The sequence below is a fragment of the Triturus cristatus genome, chromosome 7, assembly GCF_964204655.1.
Source record: "Triturus cristatus chromosome 7, aTriCri1.1, whole genome shotgun sequence".
NCBI classification, from domain to species: domain Eukaryota; kingdom Metazoa; phylum Chordata; class Amphibia; order Caudata; family Salamandridae; genus Triturus; species Triturus cristatus.
The window spans coordinates 87,489,797-87,514,201 of record NC_140590.1 but is presented as its reverse complement, the minus strand read 5'-3'; the positions used below and the strand labels follow the sequence as shown (position 1 = coordinate 87,514,201).

Sequence of the window (24,405 nt, the reverse complement as noted above, 5' to 3'; positions counted from 1 at the left end):
GGTTCAATTCTCAGGTCGCGGGGGAGTGCATTCCAGAGGCGGGCGGTGTGGACTGAGAAACGTCTTCCGCCTGAACGTGCCTTCTTAAATCTGGGAGTGATGATGAGATTCTCCTTGTCAGAACGGAGGGATCTAGAGGATTTATAAGGTTTGATAAATTTTCTGAGAATAGGGGGGCCTTGATTTTGTAGCAGTTTGTGGGCTAGGCACAGGGCCTTAAATTTGACCCGCTCCCTAATTGGGAGCCAGTGAAGGAGTTTTAGTGCTGGTTTGGCCGAGTCTCTGGCAGGAGTATTAGTGAGAATCCTTGCGGCGACATTCTGAATTCTCTGAAGCTTGTTCATTGTTGCTTCAGGGGCGCCCAAGTAGATCACATTGCTATAATCAAGCCTAGAGAGAATCAGGCCTTGAATTAACAATTTTTGCGAGTTGGGGGGCAAGAGGGGCAGGATCTTCCTCAGTGATATCAAGAGCCCGAAGCACGTCCCGGCTACTTTTTTTGCTTGCGTGGTGAACGAAAGGTCTGTATCGAGCCACACGCCTAAGCTTTTTACTTCTTGTTTAGGGTCAGGTGGGGGACCCAGACATCCTGGCCAGATGTTCGGGGACAGAGTGGGTCCTTTCTGGCCAAAGAGGAGAACGTCAGTCTTTGCTCCGTTCAGTTTTAAGGCTGAACTGTTCATCCAGCGTTGAACCTGCGTAAGGCAGTTAGATAAATCTGCTGGTTGTTGGCTGGGATGGGATAATGACACAACTAATTGTGTGTCGTCAGCATAGCTGACGACGCTCACTCCGAACGGGGTGATAACCTCCTCCAATGGGGCCATGTAGATATTGAATAATGTGGGGCTCAGGGAGGAGCCCTGAGGCACGCCACATTGGAGGGGAGTTTCGGAGGAGCAGGTGTTGTTTTCCCAGACCTGGAAGGTGCGCTGGGCCAGAAAGGATGACAGCCAGGATAGGGCGGAGCCTTCCACACCGACTCTCTTGAGCAGCTTAATGAGAAGTTGGTGGTTGACGGTATCGAAGGCCGCACTCAGGTCGAGGAGGATCACTGCCACTGATGCTCCTTCGTCTGAGAGTGCTCTGGCCTCCTCTACCGCTGCCAGGAGGGCGATGTCCGTGCCCTGCCCCGGACGAAAACCTGTCTGTGAGCTTTTTAGTCTGTTGTTGTCCTCCAGGAACTGTGAAAGTTTCTTGTTGGCCAGTTTTTCAGCAACCTTGCTGATCCCTGGGAGAAGAGAGATTGGCCTAAAATTGGCCAGGTTTTCGGGATCAAGGGAGGGTTTCTTCAGTAGTGCTTTAACTACTGCCGCCTTCCAGCTCGGGGGCACGACTCCCTGTTGGAATGAGGCGTTGATCAGGTGGGTAAAGGGGGGAACAATGATGGAAGCTACTTCCTTAAGGGTCCGAAGCGGGGCGGGGTCCCTGGGAGATCCGCTTTTAATGGAGTTTAGAGTATTTCCCACTTCTTCGATAGTTACTTGACCCCAAGAGGGGAGGCAGATGGATGTCCAAGTGTTCGGGGGGTCGTTTTCCTCGCACGAACTAACAGAGGGGATTGAATCAAGGATTTTTAGTATCTTTTCTTGAAAGAAGTTGGCCAACTGATGGCATTTTTCCTGATCGGCCTTAGGATCCGGGGGGTTTCTCGGTCCAGGATCTGGGGTCTTCAGAAGTTCTTTTAGAATGACAAAGGATTCTTTACTCGAGCATACTGCTTTTTCTATTCTCTCCTGGAAGAATGCGCTTTTGATCTTACGAATGGATGTTTTGTAAGTTGAAAGGGAGGTAGAGTAAGCGTCTTTGTTAGCTTTGGACTTATCTTTCCTCCAGGAGCGTTCCGTTCTCTTACATTCCTGGCGTAGAGCTTTGAGCTCTGGGGTATACCACGGAGCAGAGGACACTCTTTTGGTATGCTTAAGAGTGTCTGTTTTAGGTATTAGTTTGTCTAGCGAAGATGTACCCCTACGCCATCCAGCGTTTTCACTACTGTTGCACTCTCTGGAGTTGGAATAGTAATTTTTACCCCTACGCTATCCAGCGCTTTCCCTACTGTTTCACTTACTGGAGTGGGAATAGTAATTTGTACCCCTACGCCATCCAGCGTTTTCACTACTGTTGCACTCTCTGGAGTGGGAATAGTAATTTTTACCCCTACGCTATCCAATGCTTTCCCTACTGTTGGACTCACTGGAGTGGGAATAGTAATTTTTACTCCTACGCTATCCAACGTTTTCCCTACTATTGCACTCTCTGGAGTTGGAATAGTAATTTTTTTCCCTACGCTATCCAACACTTTCCCTACTGTTGCACTCTCTGGAGTGGGAATAGTAATTTTTACCCTTACGCTATCCAACGCTTTCCCTACTATTGCACTCTCTGGAGTTGGAATAGTAATTTTTACCCCTACGCTATCCAATGCTTTCCCTACTGTTGCACTCTTTGGAGTTGGAATAGTAATTTTTACCTCTGCGCTATCCAGCGCTTTCCCTACTGTTTCACTTACTGGAGTGGGAATAGTAATTTGTACCCCTACGCTATCCAACGCTTTCCCTACTGTTGCACTCTTTGGAGTTGGAATAGTAATTTTTACCCTTACGCTATCCAACGCTTTCCCTACTGTTGCACTCTCTGGAGTTGGAATAGTAATTTTTACCCCTACGCTATCCAGCGCTTTTTCTACTATTGCACTTTCTGGAGTTGGATTAGTAATTTTTACCCCTACGCTATCCAGCGCTTTCCCTACTGTTTCACTTACTGGAGTGGGAATAGTAATTTTTACCCCTACGCTATCCAGCGCTTTCCCTACTGTTTCACTTACTGGAGTGGGAATAGTTGTAACGCCCTGAACATCTCAGGATCGTTTAACAGACACGATAATGAGGACGCAACCACTTGTGAAGGGTTAGTTATTTAATGAAGGCAAAAATAATACAAAGAATAAACAAAAGTTATAGTCACTGGAATCCTCCAGGCTAAGTACGTTACCAGCCCACAGCACGGATGGTCCTAACCGTCCTCTGCATATACGCCGATCCCGGCGTATGCCAACAGAGGGCAGAAATGAAATGGCCGACAATGCCAATCGGTAGGCTGTGAGGGGCACGAAGAGTGTTGGGGAGAATTGAGGAGTCAGGGAAACACCCAGCCGGGGTCTCTACCTGAAGGGAGCAGCCGCTCAACCTCTTCCTCAGACTGCACCGGGACGCGGAGTCACCTCCTGGTGATGCGTCACCGATACCCCAATCAAAAGCAAGAAGACTGAACCGAGAGCAGCCGCTCGATCGATCCTGTGGACTTCCGAGTCTGTAACGCGGCAAACACCTCCTGGTGTGCGTTACAGCTGGCAGTCCCTGTATCTCTGGTCGGGCTGGGAGTTACGACTCCAACCAGCAAAAGCGCCACTGCGCTTTGACTCAGCCGAGTCAAAAAGCGAAGCTCAATGGTTGACCGGTAGAGCTTCCGGGTCCTTCACAGGTGACGATGGGGCAAGACACGGCCCAGGGAGTAACGACTCGACCTACCTCCGTTCTTGCCTTACTGGAGCACCACTCCGGAACACTGCTCTTCACGAAGCAGGTACGTCGGTGTAAACACAATATCCGACAGCGTTGTACCTCCCGGTTCCTCCCTTTATAGGGCGTGTTTTCCTTGAGTTATGTAACAGCTCTCCTGTTTACATAAGGGCGTGTATTCCTTGAGTTATGTAACAGCTCTCCTGTTTACATAAGGGCGTGTTTTCCTTGAGTTATGTAACAGCTCTCCTGTTTACATAAGGGCGTGTATTCCTTGAGTTATATAACAGCTCTCCTGTTTACATAAGGGCGTGTTTTCCTTGAGTTATGTAACAGCTCTCCTGTTTACATAACCTCTCAACCGCTAAGCATCCTGGGAGATGTAGTCCGTTTTCGCTGGTTACCGTTTTCCTCCCCTCGCATGACAGGAATACTTGACAGTACATCCTCCCTCTCAGCGGCTCCCCACGGGTCCAGCGCTGGCAGGAAAACGCCGATGGAACAAGGAGACCAAGCGCGGAGCATGAACCCCTTCAGCCGGTTCCCATGATTGCTCCTCCGGGCCATAGCCTTTCCACGCAACCAGGTACCACAGCTTCCCCCTGTGCCATTTGGACGCCCGTATGCCCGACACTTCATACTCCACCTCCGACTCCACGCATACCGGCCTAGGTGTCCCAGACGGCTTGGAGGGTGCTGGTTTGAGCAATGATACATGAAAGACAGGGTGTATCCGCAACGACTGGGGCAAGCAAACCTTCACGTTCACGGGACCCATACATTTGGTAATTCGATAGGGGCCCATGTACTTGGGATGGAACACACTGTTCTTTCGAAACCTCATGTTTCTTGTGGATATCCAGACGTAGTCTCCAGTGCGGTACAGTGGCCCGGGCCTTCTCTTTCTGTCTGCCGCAGCCTTGTATCTTCTCTTGGCCTCTATTAGGACAGCCCTTGAGCGCATCAACGTGTCTTTTATGTGTGCCACCCTGTCCGCTGTGGCGGGAATCCTGTCCTCTCTGAACGGATGTAGAAATGGCAAGAACCTGGGATGTTGGCCATAGTTGCTATAGAACGGAGATGACTGTGTGGAGCTGTGAGTGGCGTTGTTATAGGCTATCTCTGCAACCCATAGCAAGTCGACCCATTCTTCCCTGCCCTGGTCCACAAAACATCGCAGATACTGTTTGAGGGTTTGGTTCAGGCGCTCGGTTTGGCCGTCTGTTTGAGGGTGGTAGCTGGTGGACAGGGCGGTCTTAACATGCAGCGCAGTGCACCAAGTCTTCCAGAATTGCGCAGTAAACTGCGACCCCCGGTCCGACACGATCACCCCAGGTAATCCATGCAGTCGTACCACATTCTTTAGGAGTAGTGACGCCAATTCCCCGGCCGTAGGGACTCTCTTGCAGGGGATGAAGTGCCCCATTTTCGTCAAGTAATCCACCACCACCAGTATTGCCGTCATCCCCTGGTCTACCGGTAGGCCCACCACGAAGTCCAGTGATATGCTATCCCATGGTCTATCCGGGGTCGGAAGTGGATGTAAGAGCCCTTGGGTTCGGCCATGGTCGGCCTTCATGGTAGCACACGTAGGACACTCCTGTCCCCACCTCCTGACATCCACTCTCATGGTTGGCCACCAGAAATGCCGTCCCATGCTAGCCACCGTTTTTTCAAAGCCCAAATGACCTGCGCATGGAGAGTCATGGCACCAGATGAATGCTTGTTTCCTTAGCCTAGGCGTGGGTATCAATAGGCACCTGCCCTTCAGGGGTATCCCGTCCTTCAGCTGCCATTCTCTGTGACTGAGGAGCCACCTCCGCCATGCGAATGACATGATCCCTCTCTTTATTCCCCTCAGGAAAGTATCCGGTTGGATAACCCCCAATACCATCCTCGGGGAAATGATGGAACGCTCGGTCGCAGGCAATGGTTCCTTAACTGCAGATTGACGGGACAGGGCGTCCGCCTTCCGGTTTTCCGTCCCCGGCCGATATGTGATGCGGAAGTTGAACCCCGCAAAGAAGATCATCCACCGCAGCTGCCTGGGAGAAAGGTGTCTTGTGGCCGTCATGAACTGTAGGTTCCGATGGTCCGTGTACACCGATACCACATGTCTTGCCCCCATCAACCAATGCCTCCATTCGGTGAAGGCGTCCTTGATTGCGAGAAGCTCCTTCTCCGCAATATGGTAGTTGCGTTCGGCGTCGTTGAGTTTGCGGGACATGTACGCAACGGGATGAAGCACCCCTGTGTCGTGGTTGCGTTGGGACAAGATAGCCCCCAGCGCCACATCCGATGCGTCCGCTTCCACCACGTAGGGGAGATCCGGATCGGGGTGAGCCAACACCGGCGCCTTACCAAAGGCGCTTTTCAGGGCCTCAAAGGCTTTGTTCGCTTCAGGGGACCAGACAAACTCCTTGGACTTCCTCAGTAGCTGTGTGATTGGGGCCACCAATCCTGAAAATCCATCTATAAACCGCCTGTAAAAGTTGGCGAAGCCAATGAAACTTTGGACGTCCTTCACGCTTTGGGGCACCGGCCATTCTTTCACCGCCTTGATCTTTCGTTCTGCCATCTCCTGTCCCTCTGGACTCAGCATCACTCCGAGGAATTCCACGGATGTGACGTGGAAGTCACACTTGCTGAGTTTACAAAACAGCATGTTTTCCCTCAGCTTTTGGAGCACAGCTTTGACGTGGTGTACGTGCTCCTCCACACTGGACGAATAGATGAGGATGTCGTCGATATATACGACCACGTAGATATCCAACTCCTCTCTGAATACCTCATTCAAAAAGTACTGAAAGGCTGCCGGGGCGTTGCACAGACCGAACGGCATGACGAGGTACTCAAAAAGGCCGAACCTGGTCTTAAAGGCGGTCTTCCACTCGTCTCCGTCCCTCATGCGCACCAGATGGTATGCCCCTTTCAAATCCAACTTGGTGTAGATACGAGCTTTCTTGACCTGTTCCAGAAGTACACTGATGAGAGGCAAGGGGTACCGATTTTTTATGGTTATCGCATTCAATGCCCTAAAGTCCACACAGGCTCTCAGCTCCCCATTAGCCTTCGGGATGAAGAAGAGTGGCGAGGCGGCCGGAGACTTGGACGGGCGGATGAATCCTAGCTTGAGGAGTTTATCCAGGTACCCCCGGAGATGCACGTTTTCAGGCTCCGTCAGGGCATACAGCCTGCCGCTGGGAACGCTGGCCCCTGGCACCAGGTCGATCTGGCAGTCAAACTGTCTATGTGGTGGTAGCACTTCCGCCTTCACCTCATCAAATACATCCTCAAAACTGTTTTAAGCCTGGGGGAGAGCCACATCTTTTTCTGCCGCTGTAGCCACTGTCTGACTCCCGCTCTCATCTGCGTCAAGGGATTCCGTTCTTATTCCACAATGCAGGATGCAATACGGTGACGTCATTTCGATGCGATGTGTTGGCCAATCCACAGAGGGGTTGTGTTTCTGTAGCCACGGCAATCCCAATATGACGCCATATTGGGGCGCTCGGATGATGTTAAAATCGATTTGTTCCAAATGGTTCCTCCCATATCTCATCGGAAGGACCCCCGTGTGCTGCCCGATGGGCCCCGTCACCAATCGCCTTCCGTCTACAGCATAGACGTCTTCGGGTACAGCTTTGGGAAGAAGCACTAGCCCTAGCCTGCATGCCTCGTTGTGGTCCATAAACATGCCAGTGGCCCCTGAATCCACCATGGCCACAACGGGTATCCACTGGTCATGCACTCCCACGTGCACCGTGATAAACAGGTGTCGTTGTCCCTTAGTGACCGAGTTGGAAAGTGAAGGGATGGATGAGTGACTCCGAGATGCCCCTTCTTTGGTCTGGGAGTCCTCTAGTTTTCCGCCGGTATGTCCACCACGGCTGTTACCGACCGGTTGGCCCGATAACGTGACGTCTTCGGTTTGGCAGGGCATTCACGTACGTAGTGGCCTTTTTTGCCACAATATAGGCACAATCCTTGTTTACGGCGTGACTCTTTCTCCGTGGCTGTGAGGCTCGCTCGTATTGCGCCGATGTCCATGGGTTCTCCCTTGGATGCGGTGGAAGTTTCAGGACTTCCCACCGTCACATAGGATGGAAGGGATTTTCCTTTTCTCCCATGATCCCCCTTTCTTTCACTTAGCCTATGTTCCAGCCGTAATACCAGGTTGATAAGGCCCTCACATGTCTTGGGTTGAGGGTCAATATGAGCCACGGCGTCCTTGAGCTCATCGCACAGCCCGTGATGGAAGAGCGCCGTCTGTTTCGCAACAGGCCACTTGGTTTCCGCAACCAGCCTTCGGAACGCGTTGAGATACTGCACCAGGTCGTTGGATCCCTGTCTCAACTCAAGGATTTCACGGTCCACCGTGTACGAGTCAGCCCTTCTGTCGAATACCTTCAGGAATTCCTCGCGAAAAGCACCCCAATCACATAAGATGGGGTCGTCCCTGCTCACCAGAGGTACGGCCCATTGTGCCGCGTTTCCAGCCAAATAGGAAATAAGGAAAGCCGCACGAGCCTGACTCGTGGGGAACGCCTTTGGTTTGCACGATAAATGCAGCGCCACTTGTGTGAGGAATACCTGCACTGTGTTAGGATCCCCACTGTACCTCTCTGGTGTTGCCAAGGGGATGGCTACCGGCATTTCCACTACTACCGCAGGGGTCTGGTTCGTGAGGGAGGTGCTGGGCGTGAGCGGGTCCAATTGGATAGCATCCAGTCTGGCTTTTACATCGGCTGTTTCTTGCCTAGAGGCAGCCACTTCAACTTGCACGGTCGCTAAAGCAGCCAGCACATCATCAAGTGTTGCCATGTCTGTTATCGACCGGGAGACAGTTAGTGTTATTTACGGTCGGATATTTTGTAACGCCCTGAACGTCTCAGGATCGTTTAACAGACACGATAATGAGGACGCAACCACTTGTGAAGGGTTAGTTATTTAATGAAGGCAAAAATAATACAAAGAATAAACAAAAGTTATAGTCACTGGAATCCTCCAGGCTAAGTACGTTACCAGCCCACAGCACGGATGGTCCTAACCGTCCTCTGCATATACGCCGATCCCGGCGTATGCCAACAGAGGGCAGAAATGAAATGGCCGACAATGCCAATCGGTAGGCTGTGAGGGGCACGAAGAGTGTTGGGGAGAATCGAGGAGTCAGGGAAACACCCAGCCGGGGTCTCTACCTGAAGGGAGCAGCCGCTCAACCTCTTCCTCAGACTGCACCGGGACGCGGAGTCACCTCCTGGTGATGCGTCACCGATACCCCAATCAAAAGCAAGAAGACTGAACCGAGAGCAGCCGCTCGATCGATCCTGTGGACTTCCGAGTCTGTAACGCGGCAAACACCTCCTGGTGTGCGTTACAGCTGGCAGTCCCTGTATCTCTGGTCGGGCTGGGAGTTACGACTCCAACCAGCAAAAGCGCCACTGCGCTTTGACTCAGCCGAGTCAAAAAGCGAAGCTCAATGGTTGACCGGTAGAGCTTCCGGGTCCTTCACAGGTGACGATGGGGCAAGACACGGCCCAGGGAGTAACGACTCGACCTACCTCCGTTCTTGCCTTACTGGAGCACCACTCCGGAACACTGCTCTTCACGAAGCAGGTACGTCGGTGTAAACACAATATCCGACAGCGTTGTACCTCCCGGTTCCTCCCTTTATAGGGCGTGTTTTCCTTGAGTTATGTAACAGCTCTCCTGTTTACATAAGGGCGTGTATTCCTTGAGTTATGTAACAGCTCTCCTGTTTACATAAGGGCGTGTTTTCCTTGAGTTATGTAACAGCTCTCCTGTTTACATAAGGGCGTGTATTCCTTGAGTTATATAACAGCTCTCCTGTTTACATAAGGGCGTGTTTTCCTTGAGTTATGTAACAGCTCTCCTGTTTACATAAACTCTCAACCGCTAAGCATCCTGGGAGATGTAGTCCGTTTTCGCTGGTTACCGTTTTCCTCCCCTCGCATGACAGGAATACTTGACAATAGTAATTTGTACCCCTACGCTATCCAGCGTTTTCACTACTGTTGCACTCTCTGGAGTGGGAATAGTAATTTTTACCCCTACGCTATCCAACGCTTTCCCTACTGTTGGACTCACTGGAGTGGGAATAGTAATTTTTACTCCTACGCTATCCAACGTTTTCCCTACTATTGCACTCTCTGGAGTTGGAATAGTAATTTTTTTCCCTACGCTATCCAACACTTTCCCTACCGTTGCACTCTCTGGAGTGGGAATAGTAATTTTTACCCTTACGCTATCCAACGCTTTCCCTACTATTGCACTCTCTGGAGTTGGAATAGTAATTTTTACCCCTACGCTATCCAACGCTTTCCCTACTGTTGCACTCTTTGGAGTTGGAATAGTAATTTTTACCCCTAAGCTATCCAACGCTTTCCCTACTGTTTCACTTACTGGAGTGGGAATAGTAATTTGTACCCCTACGCTATCCAACGCTTTCCCTACTGTTGCACTCTCTGGAGTTGGAATAGTAATTTTTACCCCTACGCTATCCAGCGCTTTCCCTACTGTTTCACTTACTGGAGTGGGAATAGTAATTTGTACCCCTACGCTATCCAGCGTTTTCACTGCTGTTGCACTCTCTGGTGAGGGAATAGTAATGTTTACTCCTAAGCTATCCAGCGTTTTCACTACTGTTGCACTCTCTGGAGTGGGAATAGTAATTTTTACCCCTACGCTATCCAACGCTTTCGCTACTGTTGGACTCACTGGAGTGGGAATAGTCATTTTTACCACTATGCTATCCAGTGGTTTCCCTACTGTTGCATTCTCTGTAGTTGGAATAGTAATTTTTTTCCCTACGCTATCCAACACTTTTCCTACTGTTGCACTCTCTGGAATGGGAATAGTAATTTTTACCCTTACGCTATCCAACGCTTTCCCTACTATTGCACTCTCTGGAGTTGGAATAGTAATTTTTACCCCTACGCTATCCAACGCTTTCCCTACTGTTGCACTCTTTGGAGTTGGAATAGTAATTTTTACCCCTACGCTATCCAACATTTTCCTTACTGTTGTTTTTGTTGGAGTTGGACTAGTAGTTTTATTGTGTCTGATATTTAATATGTTTTGTATTATTTTTGCTATTGTAATATATCATTAATAATAAAAAGTATTCACATTAAAAATATTGATTATTATTTGCTATATGTAATTATTAAATATTTATTAATGTTATTGTTTTATGTGTATAGATGTATTGGTAATTTTTAAAAACATTTAATAATTTATACGTTACAGAAATTATTATTAAAATTAATTATTAAGTAAGTATATATATTATATCTTATATGTATATGTTTAATTAAAGTTTTATTAAATTATATATATTAATTATACATTTTAAATATTATACAATATATTTAATTATGTTTATTTAATTTCTAAGTATAATTTGGTTTATTTTACATATATTTTTAAAGTAAAAGAAAAACGATATTTTTAATAACGATATTTTTGACATCGATATTTAATTTTCGATATTTTTGTACTTACCATGTTGTAGATAGGATGTCGATATTCTTGACATCGATATTTTTGTTGCGATATATTTGTAGGTCGATTTTCTGTCTGTCGAAATTATGTCATACAACCATGCACCCTGCCCTAGGGCCTACCATAGGGGTGACTAACATGAAGGTAAGGGAAGGTTTAGGGACTGGCAAGTGGGGACACTTGGCCAGTCAGCATGACAGTACCGGACTGCATGCAGGTTCTGCAATGGCAGACCTTAGACACATTTTACCCCGCTGCTTCTGTGGGTGGCACAACCAGTGCTGCAAGCCCACTAGCAGCATTTGGATATACAAACCCTTGGCACCCCTGGTGCACTTTACTAGGGACTGATAGTAAACCAAATAAGCCAAACATGGAAGTCAATTCACATAATACACTTTACCATAGGGAGAGCATATGCACCTTAGCACTGATCAGCAGTGGTAAGGTGCCCAGAGTCATAAAACAGCCAATACCAGGTCAGAAAAAATACAGGAGGAAGGCAAAACGTTTAGGGATGACCCTGCAAAAAGGGCCAAGTCCAACAATATGGGATTAAATAAGTATCTTTCCCAAGTTGTGAACCCTCGAGACAGGATCAGGACCTGGAAAACTATCTAGGGACGAAGGGTCTATTCTGCCTAAATGGCAGAATCGAATCAGACTGTCCAGCAAAGAAAACATTTAAAATAGGTACACAAAACTGCCCAATAGATTATATTTTTATGTTTGCTTGGAACTTCTCTCTTATGAGGGAATATAAAATATATTGGAAAGAAGGCAGTGATCATAATCCTCTGCAACTGAAGATCCAAATGGGTACCCCGAAACCCCGAGAAACAGTAATTGCTCAACAAGTTGAATATCCTAAAAGAGTGACTACTAGATTAACAGAAGAATATATGGAAAAATTAGAGAAACTCCAACAGCAGATAGTCCTTGGAAATATAGGGGGCCAGACTTTGGAATGGTATGAAGGAAAAATAGTTCAAGTGGTGCAATGCCTCCGAAAGGAACTAAAAAAAGATCAAATAAATCAACATATAATCTCTGTTGGACAACCAAAATGGTTTTCTGTGGATTGTTTAAAGAAAAAAAGAGAAATAAGGAAAGTAATAAGAAGAAAAGGTAAAAAACATGACTATAAGAGGTAAAGCTATCTTAAAAAACTGAAAAGAGAGTATAAAAAGCTAATTATAAATACAAAAATGGTGTACAAAGATAAATGCTGGGAACATTTGTTAGACTCTATTGAATCAAAAAATATAAGACAGTTCTGGAAGCTGGTAAAAGCCGCAGCTGACCACCAAGTGGGGGAGATGAACTGTGTGGTAGATGAGGCAGTGTGGGAGAAGCATTTGAAGGATCTGTATGGCCCCCAGAGAGATTTAGAAATAGAAGAGTCCCAGCCTTGGCAAGAGCTAATGGAAGACTTTACAGAAGAGAATGTAAAAAATACAATAATCTAATTAACACGTGCAACAGGACCAGATAACCTCCCAGCAATTACAGTAAAGTCCCAGATGAAGTAGTGGGCGAGATTTTTTTATTTTATGTTAATGGTCTTTTTAGAGGTAGGGAAAATACCTAAGAACCGGAAGGGGGCTGTAATAAGATCAGTTCATAAAAAAGGTAACTTGAATGAACCACGAAATAATAGGTTGATTAATTTGCTAGACATCGGGGGAAAAGTTTTTTCGAAAATTATTTTAAATAGACTAAAGGACTGGGCGGAAGAGTTATCGATTGTGCCAGTTGAACAAGGGGGCTTTAAAGAAGGCCACTCCACGGTTGATCACTGCTTTGCCTTGTGAGCAATAGCATGTAAGTCAATAGAACAAAATGGTAAACTATGTTGTTGTTTTGTTGACTTTAGAGCAGCATTCGATTCAGTTGATCGGAACTCCCTGTGGCAAACCCTTGAAAACAAAAATATCCCGAAGGTCTATTGGCTATAATAAAGGAGCTGCATAGCGGTAATTTGGCACAAATAATTAAAGATACAGATGGGTCATTGACACCCAAGATAGCAATAAAGAACTGGCTGAAACAGGGATGCATGTTGGCTCCGTTGTTATTTACCTTATTCTTAGCAGATCTACCAGCCACTCTAGAAATTGAAAGAAGTGCAAGCCCGCGAATGGATCGGAAATAAAGTGCCCTGCCTACTATACGCAGATGTTTTGGTAATTTTGGACCAAACCGAAATAGGCCTGCAAAGAAAACTTAATGTTTTTAGAGAATATTGTGAAGGAAAATTTTTAACTGTAAATATGGATAAGACTAAAATTTTATGTTTTGGGAAAAAAAACATCACATTTAATTGGTTTTTAGGTGATTTGAAATTGGAAATGGTGAATGAATATCGCTATCTCTGGATGTGGTTCGATAGGTCCTTAAAGTGGTATACTCATTTAGAAGTTCAGAAAGTGAAGGCTTTCACATCGATCTGTGGATTGAAAAAATTTAACAGAGAATATGGGGATATGTCCCACAGACCACTGTTGAAAGCCTTTAATGCGATGGTACTTCCACAAGTGCTCTATGGAGCAGAAGTCCTTTATTTAAATGGCAAAGAGGATTGGGACCGAGAGGAAGGGAAGTGCCTGAAAACATTGCTTCTCTGCCACACTCGTCGATGGTCGAAGCTATAAGAACGAGATAGGTACAATTGCTTGGAGTGTGCAGTCACAAATGTCTTTAATTAGGTTTTGGAAACGTTTGGATACAGAGACAAACCAAAAGATATCACAATGGTGTAGGAAAGAGATCCAAACTAGTAGTTTGAAATGGGCTAAGAGGTCAAGGAAGAAAATATTATTGGCCTGTGAGAATATAAAAGTGGAAATCGGCCAAGATTCCCTGTATGTAGATTTTACAAAAAGTGAGCTCAGAAAATACAGCCAAGAAGCATCTAGACAAGCAGACATGGAATATCTGGCCAAGAAAAAATCTGTGCAATTTATGAGGGTATCATGGTCAAATGAAAATTGGTTCCCCTATTTGGATATCTTACCAAGTCGCTGGTACAGACAGGAGATTTTAAGAATGAGAATTGGTAGAAATCCATGGCTGGTAAATGAAGAACTAAAAATAAAAATGTTGCTTAATGATGGTTATTGTAAGTGCACATTGGGAACTAAAGGTGACATATTGCACATTTTGTTAGATTGTGTAACAGTACTAGAGCAGCGTAAACGATATCTTCGCCCAACTTTGTTAAAATATGATATAAGGCGACAGATACAGGCGGTAGAGCTATTCATAGAAATGCCAAACCTCGAGATTGCGACTGCATTGGGGAAATATTTGAGGGCAATTAAAGATTTCCTCGGTGAGAAGTAGCCGTATTTAGAGATTTTAACTGGTCTTAAATATAAGGTTAAATATTCTCCCTTCTTAGAAATTGAATTGTATAGTATTTTTTTAGAGAGTTTTAAAATATATATAACTTTTATAAAGAGCCATGCTTCCCATTGCAGAAAGTTACTATTTGTACTCCCTTTTTGATAAATTATTCATTCTGATATGAGACTGTACAAAGTATGTTGTTTTAATTATTGTCGAATCGGGAAAGTATATATATTGCTTTTTAATTGTTTCAATCTATCATTGGTTGTAGAATTGTTTAGAGACCAAGGTCTAAATAAACATTGCTTTGACTGACTGACATGCCAAAACAACGAAGGAAATTCCCCAAAAAACAGTATCTCTGTTTTATCTTCATTGCATTTCAACTGGGCCAAAGTGAACCAGTTGAACACAGCAGACAGACATGATCCTCAGCTAGCTGGATCAGAGGGGTCATATACAGGTTAAATAACAAAGGGCTCAGTATGGATCCCGGAGGGACCCTTGTTTGCACAGCTTGGATAGTAGATGCAAAAGGGGGGATCCAAACTTGCTGGGTTCTGCCGTCAAGGAAGGACTTTAACCATTCCATGCGGCACCAGTGATACCAAGTCTCTGTAATTGAGCCAGGAAGAGAGCATGGGGGACAGTATCAAAGGCGGCAGATAGGTCCAATAGGACCAGAACTGGCCTGCCCTCAGCATCTAACGTCTCCCGGATGGCCTCCGAAATTTCCACCTAGGCAGACTCAGTGCTATAAGAAGCACAGAATCCAGATTGAGCTGGGTGCAGCAAACCCTGCTGTTCAATGTAGGAGGTCAGTTGTTTATTCACCAGTTTCTCACAAACTTTGGCCACGTCCGGCAGCAAAGAGATAGGACGATAGCTGGATGGAATGTGGGGATCCAGCGTCTGCTTTTTTATGAGAGGGACCAGCATGGCCTGCTTCCAGGCGGGAGGAACCAAGACCGACCCCAAAGATGCGTTAATCAACTGGTTCACCAAAGGATTAATCACTAGAGCTGTGCGGGCAATGAGTATGGCAGGACACGGATCGAGAGGGGAACCAGATTTTAAAGAGGTCAAGGCAGCAAGGGACTCGGCAAGGGGTATGGCAGAAAAAGAGGAAAAAGCAGTTCTAGTGTCAGAAGCGGAATTAAAATCCGCGGGCACCTGCGTGGTCTGGGCAACTGGGGTGTTAAAGAGCAATTGGAGTGATCTAACTTTATTCATAAAAAAGTCAAGAGAGCTCTTCGCACCAGACAAGGGAGGGTGTATGGGCATTGTTCATAGCTTTTGGCGAGACATAACTTTTTACAATCTTGGCATTATTGCCCGACATGGCGATACAATCTGCGTAAAAACAGCGTTTCTCTGCAACGATTGCCGCGTAGTAAGATTTTTGGGCTTTTTTCAATTCCATCTTGTCAGCTATGCTGTAGTTCTGTCTCCATTTTCTTTCCAGCCTTTTGCACTGCTGTTTCTGGGATTTAAGCAAAGGCGTAAACCAGGGTTTGGACAGTGGCGTATTAAGGCATCGAGGTGTGACCTGAGGCGAAAGATCGCAGACCACCTTCTCAATCCAATTATTAAACTGTCCCAGAGCCGAGTCCAAATCTTCCGGGAGGTGTGGCAGACAGTCGGCCAGCGTGGTGCACAGAGCCGCCGGATCGATTTTATGGGGAGCCCTACGTGTAGCAGCACAGCGTGACCTAGACGAGGGGGGACATTTGGCAATATTCCAGGAAAAGGAGATTAAATAGTGATCAGACCAAGTAACGGGTTGTGGAGGGTTCACCAGCAGTGGCAAACTGGAGCAGACTACGTCAAGCGTATGGCTTCCACTATGGGTCGGAGAGGAGACATATTGTACAAGTTCGGTCGAATGCAGCAAGGCTAGAAAATCGTGCGTATCTTTCCCATCCAGATTGTCCATTTGAATATCACAATCCCCGAGGAGCAAGAAATGAGAGTAGCGGCCAGGAGGACGGTACAGCACAATCCCACCCAAGCAGTAGATAGGAGAGGTGAAGTATGCCCCCCTGGATAGTGTACTCATAAATTATTCATATGTGCTAAGGATGACGTCTTAGCTATATCGATCGGGCAGAACCCACCCTTGTCACAGAACTAAGTGAAATGTTTAGTCCTTAAAAGGCGTCAGTCCTTATAAGGCGTTCAGTCCCGATAAGGCATTCTGTCCTTATTTGGAGTTATGTCCTTATAAGGCTCGTGCATATGAAATGAAGGGGAGATGATGTAGGGAAAGAGTACGATGTTCTCCAAACCTATATTAGGGTACCGATATGAAATATAACACCTTCCTGGGTCTCAACCTTTTGCTGGTTGATCCTGGCCCTATGCATTAAGTTGTGACAACACTGCACCTATCCCTATCACAGAAGAATCTGTCTGGACAATGAATGGTTTAGAGTAGTCTGGACTTTGCAGAATTGGTGCAGAGCGCTTATCTTGCTTCAGGTCATCAAATGCCGTCTGACAGCGAACTGTCCAATGTGTTTTCTTGGAGGTGAGATAAGTAAGGGACATCACTATGGATACATAATCCTTAACATATCTGTAGTACCCCTTCAGGCCCAAGAAAGCTCTACCCTGAGTCTGGGTGGTGGGTGCAGTCTAGTCCATTATGGTCTGAAATTTCCTCCAATGTTTGAACTTGGCCTCCACCTACAAGGTGGCCCGAGTACACAACCTTGCTCTGCCCTATCTGGCACGTATTGGCCTTAATAGCGAGGCCTGTCTTTTGCAAGGTCTCAATTAGATTTCTGAGGTGGACCAGTTGATCCTCCCAGGTGGAGCTAAAGACAGCTATATCATCTAGATATGCTACAGTATAGCCTTCCAGACATGTTAGGACTTTATTCATCAGCCTCTGAAATGTGGCAGGTGTATCTTTCAAAGCAAAAGGCATCACAATAAATTGATAATGCCTACTGGGGGTTGAAAATGCTGTTGTTTGCTTGGCATCCTCAGAGTGTCTGATTTGCCAATAACCAGCAGTCAGGTCAAATGTGTTGAGATAATTGGCAGAGGCCAAAGTATCAATCAATTAATCTGCCCTTGGAAGTGGATGGGCATCAGTCCTAGTGACGGCATTGAGTCCTCAGTAGTCAACACAAAACCTCATCTCTCTATTACTTTCTTGGGTGTGATGTTTTGGCACATGGACTAGGGCTATCTAAAGGCTCAATGCCCCCCAACTCCAGCATCCTTTGGACCTCTGTCCTGATGCAATCGCTGACATGGTCAGGCGTTCTGTAAATTTTGCTCTTTATGGTATGTTATGTTAATATAACTTATTAAGCACAACGACTACCCGGAGGTGTCTAGGCGCTATGGAACTACAGTAAGCCCTAGAGGTTTATGCATTAGTTCAGGAATAGCCATGTCTTCAGACTCTTTCTAAATAAGGCTAAGGAGCTTATAGATCTGATATGCATGGGAATTCTATTCCATATCTTTGCCGCGCCATAGCCAATGCTTCAGCCCCCCCCAAGTGCCGATCCTGGGAACCGTCATTAGTTTAATACCAGTGGATCTAAGCTGTCTACCCGGGCAGTACCAAGCAAAAATGTTTCTTAGGAACATTGGTCCCATATTGTTCAAGGCATTAAACGCTATGCAAAGCGTCTTAAACTTTACACGACTAGCTACACGAAGCCAGTGGAGTTTACGGATTTTGAACGAGACTGATTCAAACTTAGGCAGATTTTGAGTCTCGCAGCTGCATTCTGTACCATTTGCAATTTTTTTAATGTTGTTTTTGCATATTCAGGTACAACCCGTTGCAGTAATCTAATTTTGATAATACTAATGCAGTTACCACCGTCTTCTTAGACTTCATAGAGATATAAGGAAGAACCTTCCTCAGTTTTTTGAGCAGGTAAAATGCAGTGAAACCTGTAGCATTTGTTTCCTGGGCGAATGATAGTTTCTTATCAATTAAAATCCCAAGATGTTTTGCCTTTTCCACTGGTTTAGGCAACTCTCCCATTTCTGTAGGCCACCAGATGCAATCCCATCTTGGTTGGAGGTTGCCAAAAATCACTATTTCGGTTTTCTCCGAATTAAGTTTAAGAGAATGCTTGCCCATCCAGCTGTTAATTTCCTGCATACAGTTTTTAAAATGCAGTACAGAAGAGCCTTGCTCTTTATACGCTGCTACTATAATCTGTGTGTCATCGGTATCAGATGTTAGGCTAACGCCGAAATGCTGGATCAATGGAGCCAACTCTGACACATAAATATTAAAAAGGAATGGACTAAGCAATGAGCCCTGTGGAACTCCACATGGCAGTACATAGGGTGTTGATTTGAAGCCATTCAGAGCCACTGTTTGTGTTCTTTCGGTCAGAAAAGATGTTCGTAAGGACAGAACTAAACCCTTTACCCCTAGAGTTCTCGGGCGGGACTGCAATAGGTGGTGATTGACAGTGTCAAACGGTGCTGAGAGACCCTAAAGGATCAGAGCGGCGGCGCCACCCCTGTCCCATCACTGTCCTGATTTTTTCAGTAGCCTTTATCAAGGCCGTTTCTCTACTGTGTTCTGGACGAAAGGCGACTTGCGAGGAATCAACCAGGTCATTTTCTTGAACAAACTGAGCAAATTGTTTATTCATAACTTTCCCCACTATCTTAGCTGGAATGGGCAGCCTAGAGATAGGTCGATAATTTCGAGGGTCGGATGCTTCCAGGCTTGGTTTTTTTTATCAATGGGTGGATCGATGCGTCCTTCCATTTGACGGGAAAAATTCCTGAGGTGAACGTGGTATTAAAAATTTCCAAAAGAAAAGGACTGACCTCCGTGGCTATACCTCTTAATACTGCAGGGATCCAAGAGGGGGGGTGTCCAGATTTAATTTCCTTGATGAGCGTTTCCACTTGCTCACTATTAACTGTTGAGAAAATGTGGAACAAATTTTTACAGGGGTCAGTGATTGGATTAATCTCAATAAGCTCCTGTTTAGCCATGGCCTCAAAGGTTTCATAAATGGTATTAACTTTATTCCTGAACGTAGTGGCTATATCATCACAGAAACTTTGATTGGTTTTCGTGGTATTTTAACTAAGGAAGGAGCTGAGCTTCTCTTCAACCCCAAATAATTCTTGAGCTGAATTTTTAGCCTTCTCAATTTGTCCAGCAAAACAACATCCTTTTTCTGTAATCAACATCGTCTTGTATTTGGCCAGTGCAGACTTATAATTACTTTTTTCAAGATTATCATATTGTGCTCTCCAACGTCTTTCCAATCTATGACAATTTTGTTTTTCCAGTCGCAATGCCTCTGTAAACCAAGAGGCAGAGGGGATTGCCGATTCCCTGAAATGTTCCCAATAGGCACTGTGGCCTTGAAGGCTTCATGGAGCCAGATCGTGTATTTGGTTGCTGCCAAATCTACATTTGTACTAAGCTTAGGTCTAGACTTATCCAAATAGGTCTGGAGCATGGTCCCATCCATCTTATTTCAGGCTTTGTAAGAATTTGAGTGGACTATGTCTGCAGCCACCACTGGTACTATAGAGAAAGAATAATTAACAAGCATTTGCAATGCAATAGGTCTCGCATTTGCGAGAGTTTGAGCTATTGGCTTTGCAAATGACAATGCATTTTTTTGTGTGTTTTGAAAACCTGCGAGCGCGCACTTTGTACTTAGAGTCCTTGCTTACAAGATGCAACTGCGCCTCTTTTACTGCCAGCCTTGCTTCTCGTAAGCAAGGACTAAAAGTACAAAGTGCATGTTTACGCACCGCTTGCAGCTTTTCAAAACACATAAATAAAAGGCATTGTCATTTACAATCCCAATGGCTCAAACTCTCGCAAATGCGAGACCTTTAGTTATCTAATTCACAAAGTGAGCCACTTTTATTTTGGTGCCCATGACTATTTTCTGCCCCTGTCTGCCCCTGGTTACATTAAAGAACATTATTTTTTAAATGAAGAATTGCTCCATAAAAGTTAGCTGCAACCGCTGCTGCAGAACATATGTCCAGTCACGCCGGAAGTGTTTCTGTTCAACTATCAGAACAGGAACTCCTGAAGTGTAGGAGTTTTATTGCGGGTGCCCGTCTTGAACAGATTTCCAGATCCGGGGTGGCACTTTTAAAAACAACCCTGAATTGGCGCTACGTTATTAGGTGGAAGCAGCTGCAAACTCTGCATCTCCGATATGCGAGTTTCTAATCTAACACCTCACACGTCGAGACAAATTGACCCATACTCTCTCAGCAGGGAGTTTTGGAGTGAGGTTTCACAGCTCTGATGTTATTCGTAAAAAATAAACTACGACCCAAGCTGTGCTGTCCTTGAAGCGTCACGGGGGTTCAAGGGCATTGTAAATAGGTTTCCAGAATGACCTCAAATATGACTTGCGTCACAAACACCTCAGTTTTAATAGATTTCGATTGAAAGAGTTAGTCTTCATGCGGTTGGTAATGCTAACTTTGAAGGCCGAGGTCAAAAAGCAGCTGTAAGAGTCGCTAATAAGCATTGAATTAAAAAAAGTTACAATTAAATAAAAAAGGCACAATTTTGCAGCAGCCTATCAGTATGTCAGCTGCATATGACATTTCAAAACCATTTCTCTCTGCGAACTCTTGTGGCGCCCTCCTACACCATAATAGAGCGTAAAGATGTCCAGTGGAGTAAACATCAGTGAGTAATTACATTGTGGACCCTTTTTTGCCTACTGTAAGTTCAAGGGAAGAGGACAGGCTGTGGGGCCATAAGGAATCACTTTCGGGCGGAGAGCTATAAAGCAACAATGCTCCGGAGGGGAAGGGTTTCGGCGCGGTCCGTCCCAGAGCTATTAAGACCCATCCCGGAGGGAAAAGGGATGGCACTGGGTCACAAATCCCCCGACTTTGATCATGGGGGAATGGATGGGGCGTGCGTGTGCGTGTCAGTGTGTAAGGGGGAGGGGGCGGGCTGGCAGTCAGAGGACGTTCATGCTTTCAGGCCACAGCCAAATTGTTGTCTGAAACATCCTTCTGTTACCCTTGTGTTGCTGAAGCTGTGATGTGACCCTGTTGCTCTTCGTTTCCTCGGAGCTGCACGGGTTGCATTCTGCGAGCAGCCTCTGAGGTGTGGAAGAGGCGGGCACGTGCAGACGGGTGAAGCAGAGCAGGAGAAAGCACTGTGTGAAATGCTGGATGGTGCATCACTCTCGCTCCTCACGTTGTGCGGCATACCGCCAAGGTTTGTTAAACACCGTGAAACTGCTTCTCGCATCTCTTCCCCTTGCACAGCTAACACAATTCACAGTGCTTATTACGATACAGCGTGAAAACCGTTCTGTGCATTCTGACGTTGTTTAATATTTATAAGGGTGAAGGTGTGTTACTTACTATATGATATGTCATAATGTGATTTGGTTTATGTCTTTTGTAGGCTATGGATAGGTATGTAATGATTTACTGGTCCTTACCTGATACGTCCCTGTCTTCAAATGTTCTTGATATTGGCACTCTGGAACCCTGATGCATGAGGGGTTCCAGGCAACAGCTTTTTCAGGCTCTCGTGCTGATGAATGCGCTCCAATGGGCTCCTCGTTTCTATAATACTAAACTTCGGTGAAGTTCTCGGCTTTGTGGCATTTCTATAATAGCAGGACCCTTCCGGCAGTTTAACTGTTGTGCATGAGTCGCCGCTTGGGACCAAGAGGGGGAAATCTTTCCGCTATCTTGAATCTGAGGGAATCTAAATGGATGGTACGCTTGGACACAATAGCCAATGGGCTGAATGAACTTGATTGCAGTAATGCCCAATTAGCATGCCTATACACCTAATGTTGTCACCTAATTACCTGTATGTACATACATTAACACCGTGATCCAGGTTCTAGATTTCTCTAATGTTTTCCCGTGATATGAATGAACTGTTCCCTTTCTTTTCATGCTTAACTGTGCATAACGAATTCATTGGGCTTGAATTTTCTATTTCACTCTTGTGATAAAAATGCTTCAATAATGTTGCTTACACGAGGGGCCTGTTGGTGTCTCTAACCCGTTAGGAATTAATGTTAACCATGTGATTTATTCACTATACAATGTAATTTTTTTTACAATAGAGCGGATGCCTCTTTACCTGGCTCATAACTCGAACTTTATGTACACAGCTTGAGAAACACCGTCTATGGTATTATAATTACTTTCATCAAATAAGCGGAATAATCAAAGTCTGAACTCCCCCCCCTTTTTTTTCAAAATGATTGTATTTAATGAAGCCATTGGGCGTGAATCTCTAATGTCACTTTTATGACGAAAATGCTTCAAAAACGTTGTTCTAACGATGGGCCTGTTGATGTTTTTAACCCCTCAGTAAGCAGTGTTAACCATTTGTTTATTCGATATACAATGTACATTATTTTATAATTAGAGTATGACACCAGACATCATTTACACACTGAAAAACACCTTTTATGTCACTAGAGTCATTTTCCAATAAGCGGAATAATTCAAGTCTGTCTTCCCTTCTTGTTAACTACGTAAAGACCGGCATCCAGCGGCGGCACCGTACCGGTGATCACGTGAATTCACGTCCTCCCCCTTTAAATACATTTGTCCGCGCCTTTCACGCGTTTCTTCCCATTAATGACAGGAGGCTACGTGAAGAGGGTGAGTGTTCCTAATCCGTTTCCCTAGAGACATGTCTCTTTCATAGATACTCGAGCGCACCAGCGCCTCTATCGAACCGTGACGGCCTTTCCCCCGTTTCGTTGAGTCATTAACTTGCCTAATGAGGCATTTTGTTCTAACAGCCTTTCTCCGTTCGTCTCCAAACTGCCTAGAGCCGGCACTCTATATGGGGAGATACATCTCTGACATTATCATCATGCACATTCACATGAATGTTTTGCCACCGGACAATTGAACGGTGATTCTGGGCCCTTAACATCTACTCTCGCATATTCATACAGGACTGATAGGACCAAGCGCACATCCGCTGTTTATTTGTTTTAACATACATGACTAGTCCCATGTCACTCGCTTTCGCCACAACCATACACACGGTGATCGTTACTTTCTTAATTAAGCGCAGCATGTCGTTTTTCCATCCTCCACAATAGAATTACATTGCGCGTATGTTTTAGACTACGGGATGTAGAACGATGAATCTCTCCTGATTCATCTCACTCGATTCTGCTCCCCTTTTAAAACCTCATGAATCCACTGCTTAACATGACTTAATAATGGCTGCATGGTCCCTAGCACTGATTTTATCCTCCTTTTCTTTCGTTTAATTTTAGATTCATTCCTCAAGCTCACTTAATTGAGTTTAAGCCTTTATGCTTCAGCCACTGGTCTCCCGACCACGGCTGGTTTCAAGCAGGACCAATCGACTTTTTTAAGGGATTTCTTCCCCTTGGCTGAGTAAGTTGACTTTATCTTATCAGGGTTTATTTAGGACCTCATCATTGGCAGAGGCCTTCACTGACAGACACCTCATTATTTCAGGTGTTCACCACTCTCTCCATTGTACTCCTCGGAGGCACTGTTCCCCATTTTCTTAGACTACTTCATACGCCTTTGAACACTGCCAACTCAGGCAGACACGGTAATTATAAGCCAAGTACCTTTTTTCAATTTGTCCTGATCTTAACTAACTTTTAGATCTGGCATACTATACCCTTTCCATTGCTTTTCTAGGTGCCCTTTCCCTCCCACTCGCACTTCCGTCCTGAGGAAGACCCCACTAGTAAGGTTCTGCTAAATACCTACACGAATCCAGGGGTCGAAACGTCGACACACCACTGATGCCAGTAACGCCAACAGTGCATGTCGCACTGTGACTTCCATTTTACATGGCTGTACACAAATTCATTGTAGTGTATTGTGAGATGAACCATATGTATAATATGTGGCATTAAATAGACATGCCTAACAATTTGATTGTACACAACTGTTAATAATATTTTTCACTTACCCCACAACCTCACACAATTCACTGCCCCTTTCCCTCCTCACCCACCTGGGCACATCAATGATGATTTTC

General features: G+C 45.6%; 1 protein-coding gene and 1 long non-coding RNA gene across 6 annotated transcripts in view; both read left to right on the top strand.

Annotated features, from left to right (window-relative positions):
- Positions 1-24,405, top strand: part of LOC146808888 (phospholipase A2 inhibitor gamma subunit B-like) — a 1,090,687-nt gene that overhangs the window by 1,052,057 nt on the left and 14,225 nt on the right. The gene's annotated exons all lie outside the window — the stretch shown is intronic.
- On the top strand, positions 22,928-23,969 carry LOC146808889 (uncharacterized). Its single transcript, XR_014966275.1, has 3 exons — positions 22,928-23,027; positions 23,660-23,783; positions 23,868-23,969. It is a non-coding gene; the product is annotated as an uncharacterized LOC146808889 (long non-coding RNA).